Source organism: Mastigoproctus giganteus, chromosome 3 (assembly GCF_048544385.1).
Source record: "Mastigoproctus giganteus isolate SK-2022 chromosome 3, ASM4854438v1, whole genome shotgun sequence".
In the NCBI taxonomy this organism is placed as follows: Eukaryota; Metazoa; Arthropoda; class Arachnida; order Uropygi; family Thelyphonidae; genus Mastigoproctus; species Mastigoproctus giganteus.
This window is the reverse complement of record NC_143577.1, coordinates 220,125,656-220,149,640: the sequence shown is the minus strand read 5'-3', so window position 1 is coordinate 220,149,640 and position 23,985 is coordinate 220,125,656. Positions and strand designations below refer to the sequence as shown.

Genomic DNA, 23,985 nt, shown 5'->3' with positions numbered 1-23,985 from the left:
GAGTCCGCGTACTCATCCTGAAAGGTGTCAACAATACAGGCTGGTGGTGTAATGGTATGGAGAGTTTTTGTGGGGCATATTGCTGCACTTGATAATAGTGGAACAATATTTAAATGCCACAGGTTATTTAGAAATTGTTTCCGACCAAGCGCTTCACCCACCGATGAGAAGCTTATTGGCTTCTCATCGGTGAGTGGGCGCGTACCCTGCTGTTGCAATGATGACAATCCAGTTACGAAATATAACTCCATGATATAAGAAATGCCTGATGGTACATGAGAAGACTATTGTTACTTATTCTCGGCTGTTACCACGACCCAAACGGCACCGTTTCAAGGCATTTTGGCCTCTCTTAAAACTACCTTTGTAAGCCGATAGAGGGAAAATGGTGAAATGGCTGGCGATGAATTTAACCAAGGAACGACCAGCGGTGTTTCCAAGAACACAATCCAACGAACCCTCTTCGATATGGGCCTCTTGGGAGTAGACACCCAGTCAAGGTACCCATGTTTACCGCTACCCATCGCCAACTACATGGCCTCTATTAACTGGGTAGATATCGCACAGAGAATGAATATATTTGAACTGTGGTATGCTTTTAAAACATTAATCACAGATGCCTTGAATGCGTATTTACCATTAAAAAAATACTCCACGAGGAGGTTTCCAAGTTGGATGAATAGTGAAGTTGCCACATTACTTGAGCAGAAAAAGGTGGCATGGAAAGGTTACAGAGCAATAAAAAGTACTGAAGCCTATAACAGCTACAAGATGATCTGTAATAGAGCCACAGAAAAGGTTCGACAGGCAGAGGCAGTTTATGAGAAATCACTAGCAAACAGAGCAAAGAGGGGAGATAAGGAATTCTTCACATATATAAATGCCAAGAAGAGCAGGACAAACCAGATCCGACCTTTACGTAAGGGAAAGGGAATAGTATTAAATACACCAGCTGCCGTTGCAGATGAACTCAACAGTTATTTTGAATCGATATTTACAAATGAAAAACCTTTTGTGACAATGGGAAATTGTGGGAGCGAAGTTGAAAAATATGTAATTAATGATATTGAAATTTCGCAAGATTATTTAATGAAAAAACTTTCGAGCCTACAGGCCAATAAGGCTCCTGGAGTTGATGGAATATACCAGGAGTTGATGGAGTGCATTGAACCATTGAGGCTAATTATGCGAGCATCACTAGACTCTGGGGAGATTCCCTTGGATTGGAAAAGTGCCAATGTATCCCCCATACATAAGGGTGGCTCTAAGAGTGAAGTGGGAAATTATCGACCTGTCAGTCTGACTTCAGTGGTAGGGAAAATCATGGAGGCAATGATCAAGGGTGGAATTCAGGATCATTTGGATCGAATTGAAATTCTCAAGGATACTCAGCATGGTTTTGTAAAGGGAAAATCATGTTTAACAGATGTGGTTCGCTATTTTGAAAGGGTCACTCACGAGCTGGATTTAGGGAATAATTTCGACATTATTTATTTAGATTTCAGCAAAGCTTTTTACTCAGTCCCACATGAGCGGTTGCTTTATAAGCTGGAACAGGTTGGAATCTCTGGGAAAATCCTTAGATGGATAGCAGGATGGCTTCAGGGCAGGAGGCAGAGGGTTGTGATAAATGGCTATTCCTCAGATTGGGTTGATGTAAGAAGTGGGGTTCCCCAAGGATCAGTAATAGGACCACTGTTGTTTTTAATTTTCATAAACGACATCGATGAAGGGATGGAGGGCGTGATGTCTAAATTTGCAGATGATGTTAAAATTGGTAGAATAGTTAATGATCACTGTCAAGCTGAGCTTCTTCAAAGAGACCTAGATAGACTTCAGGAATGGTCAGAAAAATGGCAGCTATGCTTTAATCCAACAAAGTGTAAGGTATTACACCTGAGAAACAGCAATCCCAAAATAACTTATTCACTTGGTGGAGTTCAACTAAACCCAGTACTGGAGAAAAGGGAATTGGGTGTTACGATACGGTCAGACATGAACTCTAGCATTGTAAACAGGTTGCAAGGAAGGCGTATGGTGTCCTATCGATGATCTATCGAACGTGATAATCCCGTTATATAAGGCTTTTGTTAGAACACACTTGGAATACTGTGTTCAAGTATGGAGACCGCACCTAAAGAAAGACATCGAGCTTCTTGAAAGGGTGCAAAGACGAGTAACTCGCCTGGTGAGATCGGCAAAAGGGCGTCCTTATGAAGAAAGACTTCGAATATGTGGGTTGCAGATTTTGGAAACTAGACACCTTAGAGGAGATTTTATTGAGGTGTTTAAGGCTCTGAGAGGCATCAGTAAAATGAATGAGGACGAAATTTTCAAGATTATAAATGATGCTAGAACTAGGGGACATAAATTCAAGTTACGGGGGTAAATGTTTAGATTGGACTGCAGGAAGTTTTATTTTAGCCAGCGAGTTATAAATTACTGGAATAAGTTGCCTACATGGGTGGTAGAGGCCGACAGTTTGGGGAAGTTCAAAGGTCATCTGGATAGTACCTTCGGGTGAGGGAAGCGCATAGGATGATAAGTTTAATTTCCTTTTCTTTTATTATTATAATTTATTTTTTATTTATTTTTTTTTTTATCATTGTTTTATTCAGTTTTTTTTTTTTTTTTTCTTTGGCTGGTGCAGCATAAGCCATAGGCTTTCTTGCACCATGCGGCCATTACTAATACTAATACTAACTACCCCTAAAGTTTGCATCCGAACTACGTCACTGGACCATTAACAACTGGCAAAATGTTGCCTTTTCCGATGAATCACGTTTCTTGATAAGCCGAGCAGATGGTAGGTGGAGATGTACGGCAACAAAATGCAGAGTTGTCACTCCCATTTCATAGTCCAACAGAAACAGGGAGGTGGAGGCAGTGTTATGGAATGGGGGATGTTTTTCTGGGGAGCACTTGGAGTCTTCATATCTCTAGACCGCACTCTGAATGCTAAAAACTACCTATCTATAACTACTTGCATCTACATTCACACATGAGGAATTATTAAGGTTTGAAAATGGCAGAAGGTTATCAAATTGTAGCAGGATACTTAATGATTTTGTAATAACTGAGAGCAAAGTGGAGGAGAAATTGTTGAAGTTAAACATAAGAAAAGCACTTGGGGTGGATGGGATCTATCCAGTTATATTAAAGGAGACGGAAAAGCAACTAAGCAAACCCTTAGCCATAATTATGAGAGCATCATTGGACTCAGGGGAGGTTCCCACGGACTGGAGATGTGCAAATGTATCCCCAATTCACAAAGGGGGATGGAAGAGTGACACGAGTAATTACAGACCAGTTAGTTTAACTTCTGTTCCAGGAAAATTAATGGAGGCACTGGTTAAAGATGCACTGCAGGATCATCTAGACAAGACTGCAGCAATAATTCAGACACAGCATGGGTTTGTTAAGGGAAAGTCTTGTCTGACAAATTTGATAGGATATTATGATGTGGTTACAAAGGAACTGGATGCAAAAAATAATTTTGATATCATATATTTGGATTTCAGTAAAGCTTTTGACACTGTTGCGCATGGAAAACTATTGTACAAATTGGAGCAGAATGGTATTAAGGGTAAGTTGCTACAATGGATAAAAGGATGGTTAAGTGGGAGAAGACAGAGGGTGGTAATCAATGGGTGCTGCTCTTCATGGACTAATGTTATTAGTGGAGACCCATAGAGTTCGGTGTTGGGTCCACTGTTGTTTTTGTATATTTATCAATGATATTGATGAAGGTATATCAGGCTTAATATCGAAGTTTGCAGATGATACAAAGGTTGGCAGGGTTGTTAATGATAGTAATGGCAGTGTGCTACTGCAACAGGATCTAGATAATTTAGGCAGATGGGCTAAGAAGTGGCAACTGAAGTTTAACCTTGACAAATGCAAAGTACTGCATATGGGTAGAAGTAACCACAGAGAAACGTACCAACTGTGTGGTACTACACTTAAAGTGGTAGAAAATTAAAAAGACCTGGGAGCAATTGTGCAGTCAGATATGAAGTTTTCTGAGCAATGCAGACAGGCTGCCAGGGCAGGTCATGGGGTTTTGTCAATGATATATAGGAATTTTGCTAGCAGGGAGGAGGAGGTGATTGTCCCTCTGTATAAGGCAATGGTCAGGCCACGCCTTGAGTACTGCGTACAGGTCTGGAGGCCTCATTTTAGGAAGGATGTAGATTTACTTGAGCGTGTACAGAGAAAGGCAACAAGATTGGTGAGGGGAATGAAGGGATCCTCTTACCAAAAGAGGCTTAAGTTCTGCAAGTTGCAGTGGCTGGAGACTAGGCACCTGCGCGGTGATCTGATTGAGGTGTATAAGGTCTTGAATGGGTTGAGCACGCTGAAATCTGATGGGATCCTTCCACTTGTTCAGATTACCAACCTAAGGGGGCATAAATTCAAATTAAGAAAGGACAGATGTAGAATAGATGTGCAGAAATTTGCTTTTAGCCAGCGGGTGGTTAATTGCTGGAACAAACTTCCATCTGTCGTTGTGGAAGTTGATAGGTTGAATAAATTTAAGGAGGAACTGGACAAGCATTTGGAGGGAATGGTGTGATTTTTTTTTTTTTTTTTTTTTTTTTTTTTTTGGCTGATGCTGCATAAGCTCATACACTTGCTTTCTTGCATCACATGCCACTACTACTACTATCCGTTGTGACTGATTAGGTACACCCTTTCCCGGTCGGCCAAGTGTATTCCAGCAGAAAATGCGCCCTGCCACGTTGCCAATATTGTTCGCAAGTGGTTCGCTGAACACACACATATGACTTCCAGGCCGCCTATTTGCCGTATGTGAATCCCACAGAATATCTCTGAGAATATGTGGCTAGACAGATCTGGCGTTTGATCCACCGTCATGGATTATCAGATCTACGGGTTGCAACATAGTACCTCCTGCAATGTTCGGAGGCCTTATAGCGTCCATGCCTCGCCCTGTGGCAGCAGTACTGGCAGCAAGAGGACATACCCAGTATAATGTTTTGACTGGAGAGTGTATCTTTCCTTGGCCTGGGGTCTCTCAAACGAACTCTTCTCCCGAGAGTGGAAAATCAAAGGATTTTAAATCCAGTTTGTTAGATTAGATCAACCCCGCATTTGTTAGACAGAACCCAAATGGATGTGGTTCTGTTTTCCTTTCAGGGGCATACTTTGGCTTTCTACTTTCATTCTTCCTTCTGCAGGTTTTTAAGCTGTTCTTCAACTATCTGGGAACCTTACAGGAAAGTGTCGCATCCCTGGATATAAAAAAAGAAAAAATGTTATTGTTTATACTCCGGCAAGACCACCAGAACAGTGGAGTCTACAATAAATCATCAATACAAACCTTAATCGTATTTAGCAGTCACGAGCTTGAACTCCGGTCCACTCAAAGAACGCGTGCTACTGCACTCACGCTCCTGACCGCTAGCGTCAGGCCAACACATACTGCGTCGAAAAGGCCGACAGGATGGGGGTCATATCTGGCATATCAACTATTATTTATTTATTTATTCAAGTAAAGGAAAAGGAAAGGTTACATCCACCCCTAGACAGTAGAAAATTGCTATGAGGGTAAACATAACTATAATAGATTAACAATATATACATTAATATAACGGATACAGATCAAATAAATTACAGCAGCTAAGACAATATTCGAGATAAATGTTCTTAATAAATTCCGCATCCATAGAAGCACTGTGCGGGAGAGCCGGAAAGTTTTAGAAAGCTGTCCGGAACTGGAGGGGAAGCGTAGTTTGTCCTCACAGAAGCCTACAGAGAGTGAAGGAGACCTGAAACATCTAAAATTCCAACATTGCGTAGGTGGCCGCAAGGACTTTGGATCTGTAGGTCTTGTCCACGCAAATCACCTCGGGGTTAATATTTAGGTCGTTCAGGAGACCAATCGTGTTTGCCGGAAGCATATTACTGAGAGAGATGATTTGGTTGAGGGCTGGTTGGATCTTAGACGTTTGGTGATTAGTTGTTCTTCCGTTATCTTGGGGTAGAATGATGAGCCTATCGATGATGGGAGCATCTAGTCTACCCGAGATAAGCTTGGAGAGGGTAATTATATTGCGAGTAGTGATTATTTGTTTAAGGGGTCATTCCATGCAGCGAATGCAGTATAGCCCCAGAGATAGTAAGGGGGATGTCCTGAAGACCTATTGAGGGATCGCAGCAGCCAATACTCAAGCCCCAAGAACTGCTGCAGGTAGGTTGGAGGAGCGGAGGACCAAATTTTCGACGCGTAGAGAGCCACGGGTACAACACAAGTTTGGACAAATCTAGATATTGGCTTCTTAATGCCGTAACCAACCAGTTCCTGTTGAGCACACCAAAGGGCTGCGTAGAAATTGTTCCTTGCTTCCTTGAAGTGCTCCAAAAAAGGCAGGTTCGAATCCCACACCAAACCTAGGTCCCTGTGGGAGTTGACATGCTTTATTTGATGTCCATTTATAGAGACATGCATTTAGATTAATCTTTTCCTCTTACTGAAGGTCATCCGGGCAGATTTTTCGGCATTTAGCTCGAGTCCAATGTAATGTAGAAAGGTGTTTATCTCATTTATTGCAGCTCTTTGGACTGCGAGCACTTGTTCCGGCTGATCCGAATGAATGAAGAGCTTCAAATCATCGGTGTAAGAGATCATGTTTTGAAAATTTGCCAGAAGAGGTTCCAAAGCAGCTGAAAACAGTGCTGCTGACAAAACGCCACCTTGTGGAACTCCTCTGCAAACAGTAAAGGAACGGGAGAGACCACTGTGCTCTACAAGGAGCCATCTTTCCTGCAAAATTTTATTGAGTACGGTGAGGAGGTTATCTGAGATTCTGAAATAGTTCTTCAGGATGTTAAGTAAGGATGTAATGGAAATCCTGTCATATGCAGATTTAACGTCTAGAAAAATTGTCGAGCTGAGTTCGAGAATTCAAAGCTTCCTGTATGTGAAAAAGGAAGGTGGTGATAATGTTTTGACCAAACAGTGTATCTTTCTTTGGTCTGGATCTCTCAAACGAACTCTTCTCTAGGGAGTCGACAATAAAAGGATTTTAAATCCAATTTGCGAGTCTGTATGGGTATCCAATCTGTTTGATTGAACCCAAATGGATTTTTTTTTTTTTTTTTTTTAGGAGCATTAGCAACTAAGGCCATATTGCTCCGGGGATATGCGGTGGTCATTCTCTGACCTTTCCGCATCCTCCGTATTTGGTGGTCACGGGCTCGAACCCCAGTCTAATCAAGAAGCGTGTGCTACGCGCTGCTGCTCTTGCCCACCTGGCTACGGAGGCGCTCCCAAATGGATGTGGTTCTCTTTTTATTTCAGGAGTGACGCCTCCGTAGCCAGGTGGGCAGGAGCAGCAGTGCGTAGCATACGCTTCTTGATTAGACTGAGGTTCGAGCCCTTAGTTGCTAATGCTCCTAAAAAAAAACAAATAACAAAAAATAACAAAATAATAACTTTCAGGAGCATACTTTGGCCTTCTGCTTTCATTCTTCCTTCCACTGGGTTCTTAAGTTATTCTTCAACCATCTGGGAACACTGCAGGACAGTGAGTGTCACATCCCTGGATATATTTCACCGAAACGGCAGAACTGGGTGGTGGTACTCAATTGAAAACCAATAACAACAGACCTCTCCAGTATTGGGGCAACGTTACTTATTTGAAGTATAAGAGACAAGTAACTCGTTATGGAGGATTTCACAGTATTAGATGTTTCATAATGATGCACTTTATACAAACTTCCCGTTTGTTTCAATTACGTACAGCACTGATGCATATGCGCTAACGTGTATATCTCAAATGATGAATTAATACAACAAGCTATATCAAACATTCATCACACATCACTCACGAATGACAGAATACCTATCATATATAAAGTACCTCATTTAAACCAACAAATTAAACACAGGGCATATTACCAGTTTAATTACTCCATCTCAATTTAGGGACACACAATTACGATCCAAATTACACTGTATTATGATCACATATGGAATTTATGAGCTTCTACGAACATCCCTAAAGGGAATGGCATCTCACTCATTAAAAGCTACAGTAATCACCGGTGAATCAGTTTTCCGGTGGATTAGCTAATAATTAATAGTACTTTAAGTTAGGAAGTAATACTATCAACAGATTTAAACGTGATATTCTTGCCGTCGCCCACCAAACGGAAATAAACCTTAAAAAATTCAACCAATATTTGATTGATATTAGCTGTCAGTCATGATTAGTACCATTTAGGCAGGAGTGCAGTTATACTTCAGTCACAGCATACAGTTGTTATGGTTGTTAAGGGGAGATCTTTTCTGACCAATCTGATTGGATTCTATAATGCAGTGACAAAGGAACCGGATCAAAAAATAATTTTGATATCGTATACTTGGACTTCAGGAAAGCAAAATTTTGATACTGTTGAACATAAAAGACTGCTTTACAAATTGGAACAGTGTGGCATTAAGGGAAAGTTACTGTTTTGCATAAAGAGATGGTTGGGTGGGAAGAAGATAGAGTGGTTATTAATGGTCACTACTCTTCCTGGACTAATATAATTAGGGAAGTCCTACAAAGTTCGGTGCTGGGCCATTGTTGTTTTCTGTATTTATTAATGACACTGATGAAAGTACAACGAGGCAACGTTACTTATTTGAAGTTTTGGAAAGGTTGGCAGGGTGGTTAATGACCGTAATGAAGGTGTGTTGTTGCAACAAGGTCTAGGAAAAATTAGGCAGAGGGGCCAAGAAATAGCAATTGAAGTTTAACATTGAAAAATGCAAGGTAAATGCATATGGACAGCAGTAATCACAGAGTAAAGTATCAAAAGTGTGGTACTACGCTCAGGGTAGTGGAGAATGAAATAGATCTGGTGGTAACAGTGCAGTGCAGACATGAAATTCTCTGAGCAGTGAGACATGCTGTCAGGTCAGCTCATGGGGTTTTGCCAATTATATACAGGAATTTTGCTAGCAGGGATAAGAAGGTGATTATCCATTGGTTAAAGCAAGGTTAAAGCATTGGTTAAAGCTTGACCATTGGTTAAAGCAATGGTCAAGCCACATCTTGGGTACTGCATATGGGTTTGGAGGCCTCATTGTAGGAAGAATGTAGAGCTACTGGAACGAGTACAGAGAATGGCTTTAAAGGGAGTGGTGAGGAGAACAAAGGGGGGGGGGGGTCTTACCAAGAAAGGCTTAAGTTCTGAAAATTGCAGCTTCTGGAAATCAGGCACCTGCGATTAATTAATTGAGGGTCTTTGAATGGATTGAGCAATCAACGGGGATGGCATTCTTCTTCTTGCTCAGAATACAGACGTCAGCGGCATAAATTCGAGGTTTTCTTTTTTGGCTGATGCTTTATATGCTTGCTTCCTTGCATCGTATAGCACTAATAACAATAATAATAAATTCATTAACATCAAAATTAATATTGTGAGTAAGTTAGTGCTGGAATAACTCAAAACCAAATTTATTAAAAAGGCATTCAAATTTATTTAAAAACAAAAAATGAGATTTAACGCAATAGCATTTTAATATGTTTGATATAACATAGTGAGCCCTCAGAATGAAGAGTAACTAGGACTTACCCTGCGAACACCAAAAGACAGTCCTGATTTCTGCAGCATTTTTTAGGAGTTGGAGTTGAGTGTATAGGAGACATGGGTTAGGCTATCGATATGAAATACGTTACAAAAGTCTTGAAGAAGAATATTTTAAATGTCTAAAAATTTTGAAAAGGCTAGAATTGCTGTTCCAAATTTACCCCATGTTTCTGTAAGGAAAGAGGAAGGGTGGAGAATCAGAATGGGCCTAAAACCTCCCCAAGGATTTTTATTTCAAATATACTTTTCAGCACTAAACGAAGTATATACTTCATATCTGTATTAAATATTAAGTGTTAATTAAAAAAGTGCTGTTTAATATTCCAAAGTTGTATGTCTACTTCAGTTCAGCGGTAGTCTACTTTTTTTTGTGAGATAATCATTCTCTCGAAGAATATCGCACCCCTTTTTATATTTTTTTTACAAAATCTATGTTCATAAATACATTTTCGAGATAATACTGTTTATAATACTTATTATGACCGAATTAACCTCCAACATACGATTAACACAAACTTACTATATAGATATTAAAAATTATCAAGAAACTTCCAATAAAGTTGATTTACTTCCTGGTCATACTCTAGCATGACCACAACGTGACAGCACTTCAGAGTTTAATCATTTTGACAATGAATACAATCGATAACCGTATTTAGCAATCAGGCCGGTTTCAATCATGGTCACTCTTGCGTTAAATTCAAATTATCCGTATTAATTTTGAATTATCCATGTTCATTTGTGTTTTGGGCTTTTCATTACTAGACAATGGGTGGGTCACAATATACGGCGAGACAAACGTCAGTCAGTCGCATACTTTTATGAATGCAGTTAAATGAAATACAAGTAAATTACATAAGAAATTTCTTTCATCTGCAGACATTATAATATCTTCATGCTGTTCTTCAATATAGTATTTAATTCTGGGCATACCCCTGATGTGCAAGACATGAAATACTTCACCTACTAAACTGGAGATAACTACACGGGTGTGAACGAAAGGAAACGGAAGTCGAGGTGTTACGCACAGGAATTGAAGCCTCTCTGTATCACAAGGCAATAGCGGGTGGTAGATAACCCTCATCATCCAGTGGAATACCACCACTTTGCTTATTGGAAGCTTAAAGTGGCGAGACTCATATATAATCCCCACAGCAAAGCTTCGGCAACCCTGATCTCTTCCATCATGCAGTATGAATGGCGTCATAGCCTATCATATTACATGACACACCCGCGTGTGTACCATATATATACACGTGTATATATTTTTATTTTGTTTTATTTTGAAATATCGGATATATCTGGGCTTCGTGTGGAGGATGTGCATTTTGCTGCCTCTGGGCTGTAGAGTGATGGAAACAGTGGTGCGTTATCCTATAGGCAAAAAATACATCTGCCTAAGGCCTCGATCAGAGGAGGTCTCAAAAACTCATTGCTGTTTTTCACTATTTTTAAATGATTTTTATCGGGAACTGAACTTTACTTAAAGATTAATTTGAAGATTACATATCCGATTTTGACGAAATTTTATATTTAGTTCTTATGTCATATAATTTGTTTGTTTTGTTGTCACAATAAAATGAAATTGAAAATGTTCTTTATTAGTTTTTTTGTAGATGGGGCCCCCAAATTCCATTTTGCCTTGGGCCCCATTAAGGTATAGATGGGGGCTCCAAAATTCCATTCTGCCTTGGGGCCCATGAAAGTATAACGTGCCACTGGATGAACATAATATAATTATAAATAATCGAGAAATTTCAATAATTTAAATATTTATTCGTTAAAAATTATCGTTAAATTTATTAGAAATTCGTATGATAAACTTCTGATTTAGTTCAGTGCAAACACCATAAATAAAAAACAAAACCTCTTAAAAATAATTAGATGTCATAAATAAATGAAACTGAAAACACATAAAAAATTACAATAATGCAGCCTTGAAATCTGAACAAAAAAAAAAAATGTCACAAAGATTTACACCCTTGTTCCAGCAAAATTAGCTCTTTCTAAAAGTTAAAGTAATAAGCAAAGAAAGGAATCTATTATCTTCCAAACATTTCCATAATATTCTTTTTTTTTCATAAGAATAATATTTGTCTGCATTTTATAGTTAAAATAAGTAGCCCGTTTATAATAGACATACTGCTACACATCTGTCAAAATAATCAATTATGGAGTGTTCCCGAAAACTTGGAGAACTGACATTGTAACCCCAATATCAAAGATTAAAAATCCAAAATTGGCTAAGGATTATGGGCCAATTTCCGTCAGTTGTTTTTTAAGATATTTGAATTCTAGGTTGAGAGGTACTGGGGCCTTAACCACCCGGTCACCCTAGCAAAAAGAAACCTTTTGAAAAAGCAATTCTCCCAGCCATAGACCGACACATTTACAATCAGTCATTTCGCAGAGATCGACAACAGCAAATCTACTAGAAATGCTTTTCGCTCAATACAAGAAAGTATTAAATAATATTAAAAAATAGATTTTTTTTTTTTTTTTTGATATTTTTGTGGCATACCACAGCATCTCAATTCCAGCGCTCAGAATTTTACCGAATTATTTTAAGACGAATAAACTCGACAAACATAACAAGCAGCATGCTTGAGTAAAGGCAATTTACCCATGACATCCCTGGGAGGAGGAGAGAGAGTAATGTACCATAATACAGTATATTAAAAGCCAAAGCTTAACCTCAAATGAAGGAAATCAGGCTTGTTATGATCAGAAAGGGGAGAGGGATCACGGGACTGTCATTGATTTTGTTTCACTCTAAAAGAGATAGACAACTAAAAAATTTTGGCTTTTGGGAAACATTTCTACGTTTACTGGCATTATGACAGTTTAGGCTTAACTCTAGACTTCGTTTCTAATGCAAAAAAAATTGTCCAGCAGGATCATGAAATGTCAAATTTGAACTTTGTCCAAATTACACTGTTAGCAAAAATACTGGAATACTGGGAGGTGTGCAAATGTATCACCAATTCACAAAGGGAGTTCAAAAGGTGACACAAGCAAATAGCAGACCTGTTAGTTTAACTTGTTCCGGGGAAAATAATGGAATCACTGCTTAAAGAAGCATTGCAGAATCATTTAGACAAGTCTGCAGTAATAGTTAAGACACAGCATGGGTTTGTTAAAGGAAGGTCTTGTCTGACCAATTTGATTGGATACTATGATGTGGTCACAAAGAAACTGAATGCCAAAAATAATTTTGATATTATATACTGTACTTGGATTTCAGGAAAGCTTTTGATACTGTTTGACATGGAAGACTGCTGTACAAATTGGAGAGGTATAGCGTTGAGGCCAAGTTGCTACAATGGATAAAGGGATGGTTGAGTGGGAGACGACAGAGAGTGGTAATCAATGGACACTGCTCTTCGTGGACTAATGTTATTAGTTGAGTTCCCCAGGGTTCGGTGTTGGGCCCATTGTTGTTTTGTACATTTACCAATGATGAAGGTATATCAGGTTTAATGTCCAAGTTTGCAGATGATACAAAGGTTGGCAGGGTTGTTAACGACAGTAAATACAGTATGCTACTCCAACTAGATCTAGATAAGTTGGGAAAATGGGCTGAAAAGTGGCAACTGAAGTTTAACATTGACAAGTGCAAATTACTACATATGGGTAGCAATAACCCAAGAGAAACGTACCAACTGTGTGGTACTACACTCAGGGAAGTGGAAAGTGAAAAAGACCTGGGAGTAATTGTACAGTCAAATATCAAGTTCGCTGAGCAGTGCAGAGGGGCTACCAGGGTAGGTCATGGAGTCTTGTCAATGATATATAGGAATTTTTCTAGCAGGGACAGGGAGATGATTATCCCATTATACAACACAATGGTTAGGCCACACCTAGAGTACTGTGTACAGGTCTGGATATCTCATTTTAGGAAGGATGTAGAGTTGCTAGAATGAGTACAAAGAAGAGCAACAAGATTGGTGAGGGGAACAAAGGGGTGCTCTTACCAAGAAAGGCTAAAGTTCTGCAAATCGCAGCGCCTGGAGAGTAGGCACCTGCGAGGTGATCTGATTGAGGTGTATAAAGCCTTGAATGGGTTGAGAAAGCTAAATGCTGAAGGGATTCTTCCTCTTGCTCAGATTAAGAACCTGAGGGGGCACAGATTCAAATTGAGGAAAGACAGTTGTAGAACAGATGTGCGGAAATTTGCCTTTAGCCAGCGGGTTGTTGATGGGTGGAACAGACTTCCATCTTTTGTTGTGGAATTGACAGCCTAAATAAATTTAAGGCTGAGCTGAACAGGCATTTGGAACGAATGGAGGGATGAAGTGGGAGGGTTTTTTTTTTTTTTTTTTTGGCTGATGCTGCATAAGCTTGCTTTCTTGCATCGTATACCTCTACTAATGCTAATGTAAACGAATAAGAGCAAAATTTAAAAATCTTGGTTATGCAAATACTGTATAAAGCAGTGAAGCAACAAAAAAGTAGGAGTCTATTCATAGATCGGCACATCAAGTGGAAATAAATTCAGCAATTTTAACATGGACAGGTGACGAAATTCCAGACGACATATAACTGATTTTGGAAAGTCTCTGTTCCGAAGACCACCGTCTGGAACATCGTACACAAATGGAAGACTACTGGTATTTCTCAAAACGGTGAACGGCTGACCATACCATGGACTTTTTTGTTTCTTTCTTCCTTCCTTTTTTTTTTTTTTTTTTGTTTGTTTAAAACAGTGGTTTATGGGAACCTGCCGACCAGTTAATATATTACAGCTTGTTCAGTTGTCCAGAGTCTGGAGAAGCTGGCAAGATGTTAACAGAATCAAGGCTCCTACGATAAGTGTATCTAATTTTACATTTTATTATAACTTCCGAATATTCATCAAGCCACTTCGATTACTGCTGTCGCGTCCCAGACAAAGATACAGTGATGGCTGACCGTTAGTCTACATGGTCTTACTCGTCCGCCGGAACTATTGTTCAAATGTTGCTATTAAACTTAATGTTTTTCTCCCCGCTATCCCTAGCCTTATGTCTGATTTCCAAGCCTAGGAAGACACGGCGATCACTATAATTGACCTATTTGGCCCAGGAAAAAGAAAACTTTTCTTTATTGACCTATACTTCCTACAATATGCTCTGATCTGTCTCAAGTTTTAAAACAAGTTCTGTTAATACTGCATTTTTCAGCGTCCATTACTAGATATTTTAGGAAAAATTTCCAAGTTTCACAAATATTTCATGACTTTTATCATAATAGGCTGAAATATGGATCTAATGTTAAAGTGCTTCTCCAGATATAACATATTTTCCACCTACAAGAGTCAGACTGCTGGATTGGATAAAAATATAACTATTATTGTTGATGAAATGCGTTCTATTCTTAGACGTCGTAAATTTTGGATCTTCTTTGAATGTCTATAGATTGTACATTCTTCTTAGACAATCAACAGGTTGGTTGTCTAAGAAGAATGTTTTGAGTTGCGGGCCACCATTTCTGGTTTTCCATAACCTTTTGTGTTATTTCGTCCATTATATATATATATATATATTTTTTTTTTTTTCTAGTCCTGTCGGGGGTAGGATTTTTCCTGGCTCCCAGTTTTTTCTTGTGGCGAGAATTCTCTTGCTGCCCCCCCCCTCCCTTCTTTTTGCGATCGAATTCTTCTGCTGGTACAGTTGGCTTAGACTGTCAGCAGCACGGGATTGCACCCACTGATGTTGCACTTCCATCGGTGGGTGCTTTATCTTGCCTTTAAGGCAACCCAAAAATGTTTTAGTAGTTCCCGGACCGCTTTGTCGTAGCATGGTCGGCAGCTTGAGCTTCTTGGGATTGCCATCCCCTGGAAGCAAAGTGGCCGGATGACAACATGAATAACACAATCCTACACTACACCAAAGCAGATCCACACACCACTACTTCCAGAATTTACAGTAACATACATTTATACAGAATGAATTTGCGGAGTTGCACTAATGTTCCAGGAGCCGCCCTACCATAGAATACACACATACATACAAACATACATATTGGTATTGCTTTTATAAGCTTGAACTTCAATCGGGAAGATCGTATTTTGACAACAAAGATCTCTGAAAAGTGGCCTTATGTTGTCCAGTAGAACTGCACTCAAAGTTACCAAGGGAATTCCACGGACTGCTGCTACATTCAAACCTTTCGTCACAAAAATTAATGAACAACAACTAGTATAATGGTGTTATGCAGAATAGGCCTTTATAGGAACAGAGGGTCTCGATACATATACTGTTTTTGCTAGGGAACTCGAGTGTGGCGCCAAACTCAGAGAACATCTTGAAAATGTCTTCACCATCCCAACCATGAAGTACGTTGGTGGCATGCTGGTGGTTTGAGCCTGCTTTTCATGATATGCTCTTGGGTGTCTATTTTCATGAACTCTGAAGAAAGAACAATAATAAATCTTCAATAACCGCTACCCTTCTAATATAGACGCAATTTTATGGCAGAGGAGCTTGCATTTTTTTAACGTGACAATATTCCCTCTTATAAAAGCTCAGTATATAATGATTGCATTTGGAGAGAAGGTGGCAGCATTGATGGGCGAATCTGCTCAGAGACCAATGGAACTATATGATGAACTAGAAAGAAATGTGATGGTTCGCACATGACGTCCATCGTCAGTTATGCGGTTAAAAATGGTTCATGAATAACGGACAACTATTTCAGTCAGCACATACGTATATAAATTGGTGGAAGTGTACCACGAAAACTAAGCCTTACACAACAGGTAAATCTGATTTATAAACCAACCGATGTATCTTGGTATCCAATACTTTTGATAACAATATACACTGTTGATATATACTGATTTTACTAGATAACAGACAAGAATGAAATATGCTTAATTGTCTTAACTGAAATTTTTATTTTTATTTCTTTCGCTAATATTCAGATAACCCTTTCCACTGCGACTGCAAAATAGTTTGGTTCCGTGATTGGGCGCTTAAAGAAGGGTCCAATGTGGTAAACCTCCCCAGAGAAACGCGATGTCAAACGCCTCAAGAATTCGAACGACTCGCGATTCTGGATATTCCGACGACAGAACGAAGTTGCAGTTCTTCTGCTCCACTGTATGAGTTATGGTCAAAAGAACGGTTTATAAACATTGGACTTTCATTATTTCTCTCGTGGTTAACACAATGAGTTCCTGTTTTGTGTGCGCGCGTATATATGAATATATTATACAGTATATGGGTTATTTTACGCAGCTTTGTTAAATATGACAATGAAATTTTGCATGGTGTTAATATCTCCAGCTCAAATATATACATATCTTCTGATAAATGTTAAATATGCTTTAAAATCATCGCAGCTTATATCATCTGTGGAGTCTCAAGGTTTTTTTTTTTTTTTTTTTTCGTTTGTTTTTCTTAAGTGCCAGTCAGATTATATCTCAAAATATGAATTACCTGATATGCCTCGCTATTCAAAAAAAGAGATGAGTGTTCAAATTCGATGGACCTGATAATTCAATATAGGAAGCATTCCATTCTGCTGATGAAGACAAACACAGCAGGGAAGGAATCGATTTGAATTTCTTATCGACCAAATTGCAGTCTAAAACCCGAAAGTGATTAAGTATAAAGCAATAAGAAAATGTAAGGGCTGTAAAAAGAACAGCTTGACAAAATGTAAATGAGAATGAAAATGCATCGTGTTACGCCGTTCTCCTGAAACTATGTATATCGCCAGATTTTCACTTTGCCTCTGTAACAAGTTTTGTACAGTCTTATATCTGATCATATGTCAGCGCTCAAATTAATCACTACATTGAACCAAAGATAAAATTAACCTGGTACTGCTAAGTAAGGAAACAAGCACGCACACTTCTAATTAAGTTATTGTGAATTAAGCTATTTAGGCATTATAGCTGTACAGTCCATAATGTAGTGAAAGTGTTTCTCAAAACACATGTAGCATTTGTTACAGGTGCTTTAAGTCACCTATTTGACATAATCAAATTATAAAATTCTCATTTCAGTAATTGAAGTTGTAGTGACTTTAAAAAAAATTACAATATCTAGGATGTGCCTGCCCTCTTTTTTTAAGTTGTTAATAAAAATATATAAATAAAAAATTGTAAAAACATACACTAATAATTATTGGAGGTCAGTATTCACAAAATATGCACTGTATTTGTCGAGTACTGGGCTCTACCATTCAGCAGAAACGTGAATCAAGTTTAGATTTTTTCAATTAATCGCATTTATTAAAAAAAATTTGTTAATATTCCTTTGATTGTTATTTTCATTAACAAATTATTAAAAATGTCATATGCTGTTTCTGTATATTACTCAGAAGTTTATCATTGTAAAACTGTAAAAAACAGAAACCTTGGCTCTAAACTCTCTCAAAAAATTATGTAATTGTGTGTGTTGGGTTTCATTATTTGTTGAATCAATTATCAAACAACAGTAACACATTTTTAAGTATACTATCTCAACAGGTATCTTCTTCCTTATTTATTATTACTGTGGCTTCCTTATTTATTATTATTACCGGGAACGCTATTCCCATCGACGCCACGAGGAGGTGGACCACAACTATTCCCGTACTGTCCTAAATGGACCAAATCCTGCACCCACAGGTAACTGTGCAAGTCCTATGGATGTCAGCATTCTAATACCAACTAATAGTACCAGCAAGTACCGCATCAACGGGAGGGGCAAAGGATTCAACTCAGAGATGCCAGCGTCAAAAGTATTCGGGCATCGTTCCACGAATAATGTATACCATGTGCATCGGCTTAGAGATATCAATATAAACCTCGCAGGTCTGCCTATGCAACAGCAATAGTATGTTATAAGCAGGTATGGGTCGTAAATTGAAATCTACTGACTTTTAAGGCAGGATGATGGTGATTTGCCACATCAACAACCTTTCTGTGTGCATCAATTATTAAAAATTGACGCACACAGAAAACTGCAACAGTTTTGTAATTTCAATAATTTGCCCAAATTAATTCAATTTGCATTTTAAAAAAGTAATTTTAAATTTCAAAAGAAGGCAAAATTAAAAAAAGAGTAATCTTATAAATCATCATTTAAAACTTTCGTTTTTTTTTTTTTTTAACTGAAGTAATGTCAATAATCTTACAAAATTGAAACTAAATAGAAGTTTCATATAATTTAATCACTGCTGGTTTCTCTTATCCATTTCAGTTACATTCAGTTTTAATGTGACTGTTTTATTTAACTTAATGCCACATTACTTCAGAAATACTGAAGTTTCCCCTTCTTCCACGTAATGAGGGGAACCAGTAGTTCTTGATTTTGGGCCAACAGAGTTAAAACAGTTCTGAAATGATTATTAATAGCTGTGGCGTATTTTAAAAAGTAGAAAAATATCTTTCACATGGAAAAAAAATGAAATACAGCGATAACATACGAATAGTTCCGTCTCAGTTCACTTCCTTTTTCTCTCTCTCTCTCTCTCTCTCTCTCTCTCTCTCTCTCTCTGAGGAAAGAGAAAGCGAAGGAGAGCCTAAGACAACTTGGTGCACGTACAGCTAAAACCGCTGACTCAAAAACGAAAATAAAAAAAGACAGGTCAACTGTGTGATGGATGCCTTAAAAGGCTGATCGATGAGAACTGAACCACAGATCGATGAAACTGCTCTAAATGACCTCTCTGTGTACTTGACTGTTCTGCTAACAGTTCAAACATGTGACAATTGTTTCTCGCCTGCTGGGCAGCGAATTACTGAAAATGTTCTATCTCAGCATAACATAAAAAAAAAAAAAAAAAACAGAATCAGTTTTCTTTGAAACTTTTGAAGCGCTTTCTCTCTCTCTCTAGCTATGTTATCAAAGTTGGCAAATTTCCATATCAAAAAAGTCAAACAGAAAAGTAAAAACATTATTTTTTTTTAACTTAAAACAACATATACATACTATATAAAACTGCGATAAACAGTTAAAAACTTATGAAAAAAAGGATCTAATAGCAAATCAACAAAAAGTTGATATAGCTTCTGGTAGTGATATACGCAACATTGAAAATTTAAGCAAGAGTTCTCAAGTAGAACTAATAATGCTCACTTTGCTTATTTCAAGATGGAGGATCGAAATGAGAGGTCTAAAGTCATCAGTCCGATACCATTCGATTCTCCCCTGCCCACTGTTGACTTTTTAGCCTACTTTTCACGAAAAATGGCTCTGTGACACCTCACATATAGTGTGAATATGGTGTGATACACACTTCATATTCAGAGTTCCAAATGGGAGACTCCAAACGATGTCTCGGAATGTGTCCTCCTAATAACTTTTCTGTTAAAAGTCTGATCCAAATCAAACTTCGGCATTAGTAGCGGAAAAATGTGCAAGGAAGCAAGTTCATATAGCATCAACAAAAAAAAAAAAAAAAATAAAATAAATAAATAATACACACTTCATTTGTCCAATTCTGCTTTAAATTTATTCAAACAACCGACTTTCACAATAGTAGCTGGAAGTTTATTCCAACAATCAGTTGCCCTCCCTCTGGCTAAGGTAGTAAAAATATGCTGCGCATCTATTCCGAAACCATTCACCCATGCTTTTCAATTTAAATTTATGTCCCTTGTGCGTTTCATCTGAGAATGGGTAAATATGCTCTTAGCATTTAGTTTATTCAACCCATTCAAAGCCTTAAACACTTCAGTAGATCACCACCCTACACAAATATTCGTGACTGGAAAACTCATGACTGGATATTCCAGGATGACAAATGAAACTCGTGATTCGGTATTCCAGAATCACAACTGATCGGTTCACAAGACCCCTACTTTTTTTTTTTTAAATTGGCACAAATAACATGAAGAAATGGTAAGAGCATTTAAATTGGCGTGACATATGTCACTAGATTCAAATCCTATAGAGAATGTATGGTACCACTTTGAACGGAAAGTGAAAACACAACAGCATCCACGATACCTGAATGAATTACGGACTCAAATTGTTTTCAGAACGGCCTAATATTGATAAGAACTATTTAAGGGGTCTTATTGAATCCCCAAGAACCAACGAGAATTCATGTAGTGAATTCTCGTTGAAAAATTGAAATTTTTGTCCAGTGTCTGTATTACTCTCGGATTATTGCTACCGAAATGTAGTGCCTTGCATCTATCGGAGTTGCTTGCCATTTTTAACCCCATTTGCTTCTTTTATCTAGATCTTGTTGAGGTAGTATGCCTTGACTAATTTCATTAAATATCCTGCCCATTTGTTCTATCATCCGCAAACTGCCATGCCATAAAACTTGAAATACCTAAAATGTAAGACGTCCAACACCGAAACCTGAACCTGTGGTACCCCATTAATAGCAGTAGTCGATTTAGTGCTGCAATGGCCATTTATAGCTATTTTCTGTCTTCTACCACTTAATCATACCTTTACCCACAGTGATAACTTCAGCTAATGCCACATCAGTTCAATTTACACAACAATCGTTCACGCAGAACAGTATCAAAAGTATTACTGAAGTCTAAGTAGCTATAATCTCAAGCAGCTATTGAAACTGTCAGTCATTCTCTCCCTAAGCAAGATGGTCTTTTGGCTGCAATCCTATCAAGATAAACTTGCATTACTTCTTTAACTACTGACTCCATTATTTTCCCTTGCACAGACGTCAAACTTACAGGACTGTCGTTACCCATTCACTCTTTGAAGACGTGCAAATGAATCTTCTGAATAGCATAGAAGATCGCTATTGTAAAAACTTTATTGTAGGGTATATTGCAGTAGATGCATCTGCGTATCTCCAATCTGAAGGAGCTGTCCCTGGCTCCAAGAATACTCTCATTACTAAAGGTTTGATCATCTCTTTTGCTACTCTTTTTTAATATAATTGAATAGAGTCCATAAGCCCTAAGTGCTTTGTTCGCTTATAGCAGAATAAATTTTTCTTCCACCTTCCATTCAGTTATAAAATCATTTAACTCTCAACTGAGCTTGAGACACTTTTTCATTCGGAATGTAGGATAAAAGTTAAAAAAAAAAAAAAAAAAAGAAAGAAACTCGAAGTAGGTATACATCTGCATACACAGAGAAATGAAGCAGAAGAGAATTTATCTTCCATATATAAACAGAATAAATAATAAATTAATTATTTGGAAGAGTCACAGCTCGAACAAGAAAAGAAACAACTTTAAATGAAAGAGTTTTCTCCTTGACGAGGAACAAGACGTGAAATGAAAAACATCAAAATTTCCTACAAATACCTTTCTTCTCCGGCGAAATTCGTGAACGGGCTCCTGTGTTCTTTCCCAACCAATCGAAAGCAAACATCCGGGTCCACTGATCCTTGGGGAATCCCAGCGGTGACGACCAGGTCACGCTAGTGTCACGACTACACTTATATAAGTAAAATTTCTCGCCTTTAGACCAAGTGAAGTAATCATGACCACACAGTTTATACAGACAAAAGTTCGTTGGTTTTCACGCAAAATCTGTCAGGTAGCTTTCTAGCTAAGGAGTACCTAATTTAGCACCATATGAAGATACATTTTCTTCAAAATCATAATATATGGAGTATCTATGCCTTGTCTTTCCAGTGTTTCGGGCACTGGAAAGACAAGGCATAGATACTCCATATATTATGATTTTGAAGAAAATATATGAGAGTGCTACATCCTTTATTAGACTAGACAAAGACAGTAGCAAATTTAAAATCGAGAAAGGAGTTCGACAAGGAGACACAATATCTCCGAAGCTGTTTACTGCTGCCCTTGAAGAAGCTTTCAGAAGATTAGACTGGTCGCAGAAAGGAGTCAATGTGAACGGAGAGTACCTAAACCATTTACGATTTGCAGATGACATTGTGGTCATAAGCCACGATCCCAAAGAATTAGAGGAAAATCTTAATCAGTTATGCACAGTTAGTAAGGATTTTGGACTAAAGATGAATATGGCTAAAACAAAAGTAATGATGAACAAGTATGCCACGGAAAGGGAAATAATGATTGAAGGAGCAGTAATTGAAAAGGTGGAGTCATATACTTATCTGGGACAAGTTATTAGCTGTAATAATGATAAATGGCTGGAAGTCAAGAGAAGAATAAATTTTGGATGGATAGCATACAGGAAATATAGTCACATACTGAAGAGCAATATCCCAGTTTGTCTCAAACGTAAAATAATGAACCAATGTATACTCCCCACCAAGACTTATGGAAATGAAACTTGGGCACTCACCAAAAGCTGAGAACTACACAGCGAAGAATGGAACGAATTATATTGGGAATCAGACTGTTAGATAAGAAGAGAAACACATGGATTAGGCAGCAAACTCAAGTAAAGGACATTCTTATCAAAACTAAAGAACTAAAATGGTCTTGGGCAGGACACATAGCTCGAAGACATGATGACAGATGGACTAAGAAAATAACAGAATGGTACCCAAGAGGAGCTAGAAGAAAACCTGGAAGACAAAGGCGGAGATGGATAGATGAAATTCATGAGTTTTTGAGTAGTAAATGGATGGCCAGTGCTCAAAACAGAAGGAACTGGAAAGTTGCTGGAGAGGCCTTCATCCTGCAGTGGATTGAAAATGGCTGATGATGATGAAGATACAAATACTGCATTTTATCATGTCACTTTTAGCTTGAGTAAATTTTGATTGCTTAACTTAAATTGGAAGAAATAAAAGTACTAGAATAACAAAATTACTGGAATCGAAAAGACAGCAATTAAATATAATTCGCAGTGTTTAATTTGGCAATAGAAATAATTAACAGATTCTTTTCAATGGTAAAGGACTTTGATTGCTTGCAAGTCAAGTAGCCAAGGGTAAAAATTGTGGAACACAATTGGTGGACACCGTTATGAATTTAGTCATGGTATTTTCGGTGTGTTATCTGCATTTAAGCTGGTAACAATGGACAGCAGTTTTCAACGGCCTACATATCCAATCAAGAGTAACTACTTCCACAGTTTGACTTGCCTCATTATAGCCTTACACGCTAATGCGTCATAAAATCCTAAAACAACCAACCAACTTCCACAGAAATAAGTTTGATACAAGTTTCAGTAAAAAAATACATGTATTATCAGTGGTGGCAAAGCTTTTCTTACAATGTATTGGGTGCCACCTAGGGATGGATCCAGCCACTCAAGGAAAAATGAATTTGGAAAGAGGGAGGGGGAAAAACATCAGAGGCTACATTTAAGAGCCACTTTTCTATAAAAGTTTTAAAAATTTCCACATAATAATATTCGAGGTCTGACTCATAAAGAGAATTAATATCCCCCACTGATTAGCGTCTGGCGCCACCTAACATTTTTGCTAATCACGTTAAAAAAATTTAATTCTTTGTTAAAGTAAATTTAATATTGGTTAGGGTTTTTTTCTACACATCGGTAAATGTGCCACTTACCAGAGCCGCGCTTTCTG

The 23,985-nt window shown here is 38.1% G+C and overlaps 1 protein-coding gene and 1 pseudogene across 2 annotated transcripts in view; one reads left to right on the top strand and one right to left on the bottom strand.

Annotated features, from left to right (window-relative positions):
* LOC150088740 (uncharacterized) overlaps positions 1 to 17,830 on the top strand; it is a 165,521-nt pseudogene extending 147,691 nt beyond the window's left edge. The window contains exon 5 of the transcript XR_016546741.1: positions 16,508 to 17,830. The product of XR_016546741.1 is annotated as an uncharacterized LOC150088740 (transcript). The remainder of the gene's footprint in view (positions 1 to 16,507) is intronic.
* LOC150088739 (tectonic-2-like) overlaps positions 1 to 23,985 on the bottom strand; it is a 351,050-nt gene that overhangs the window by 256,620 nt on the left and 70,445 nt on the right. The gene's annotated exons all lie outside the window — the stretch shown is intronic.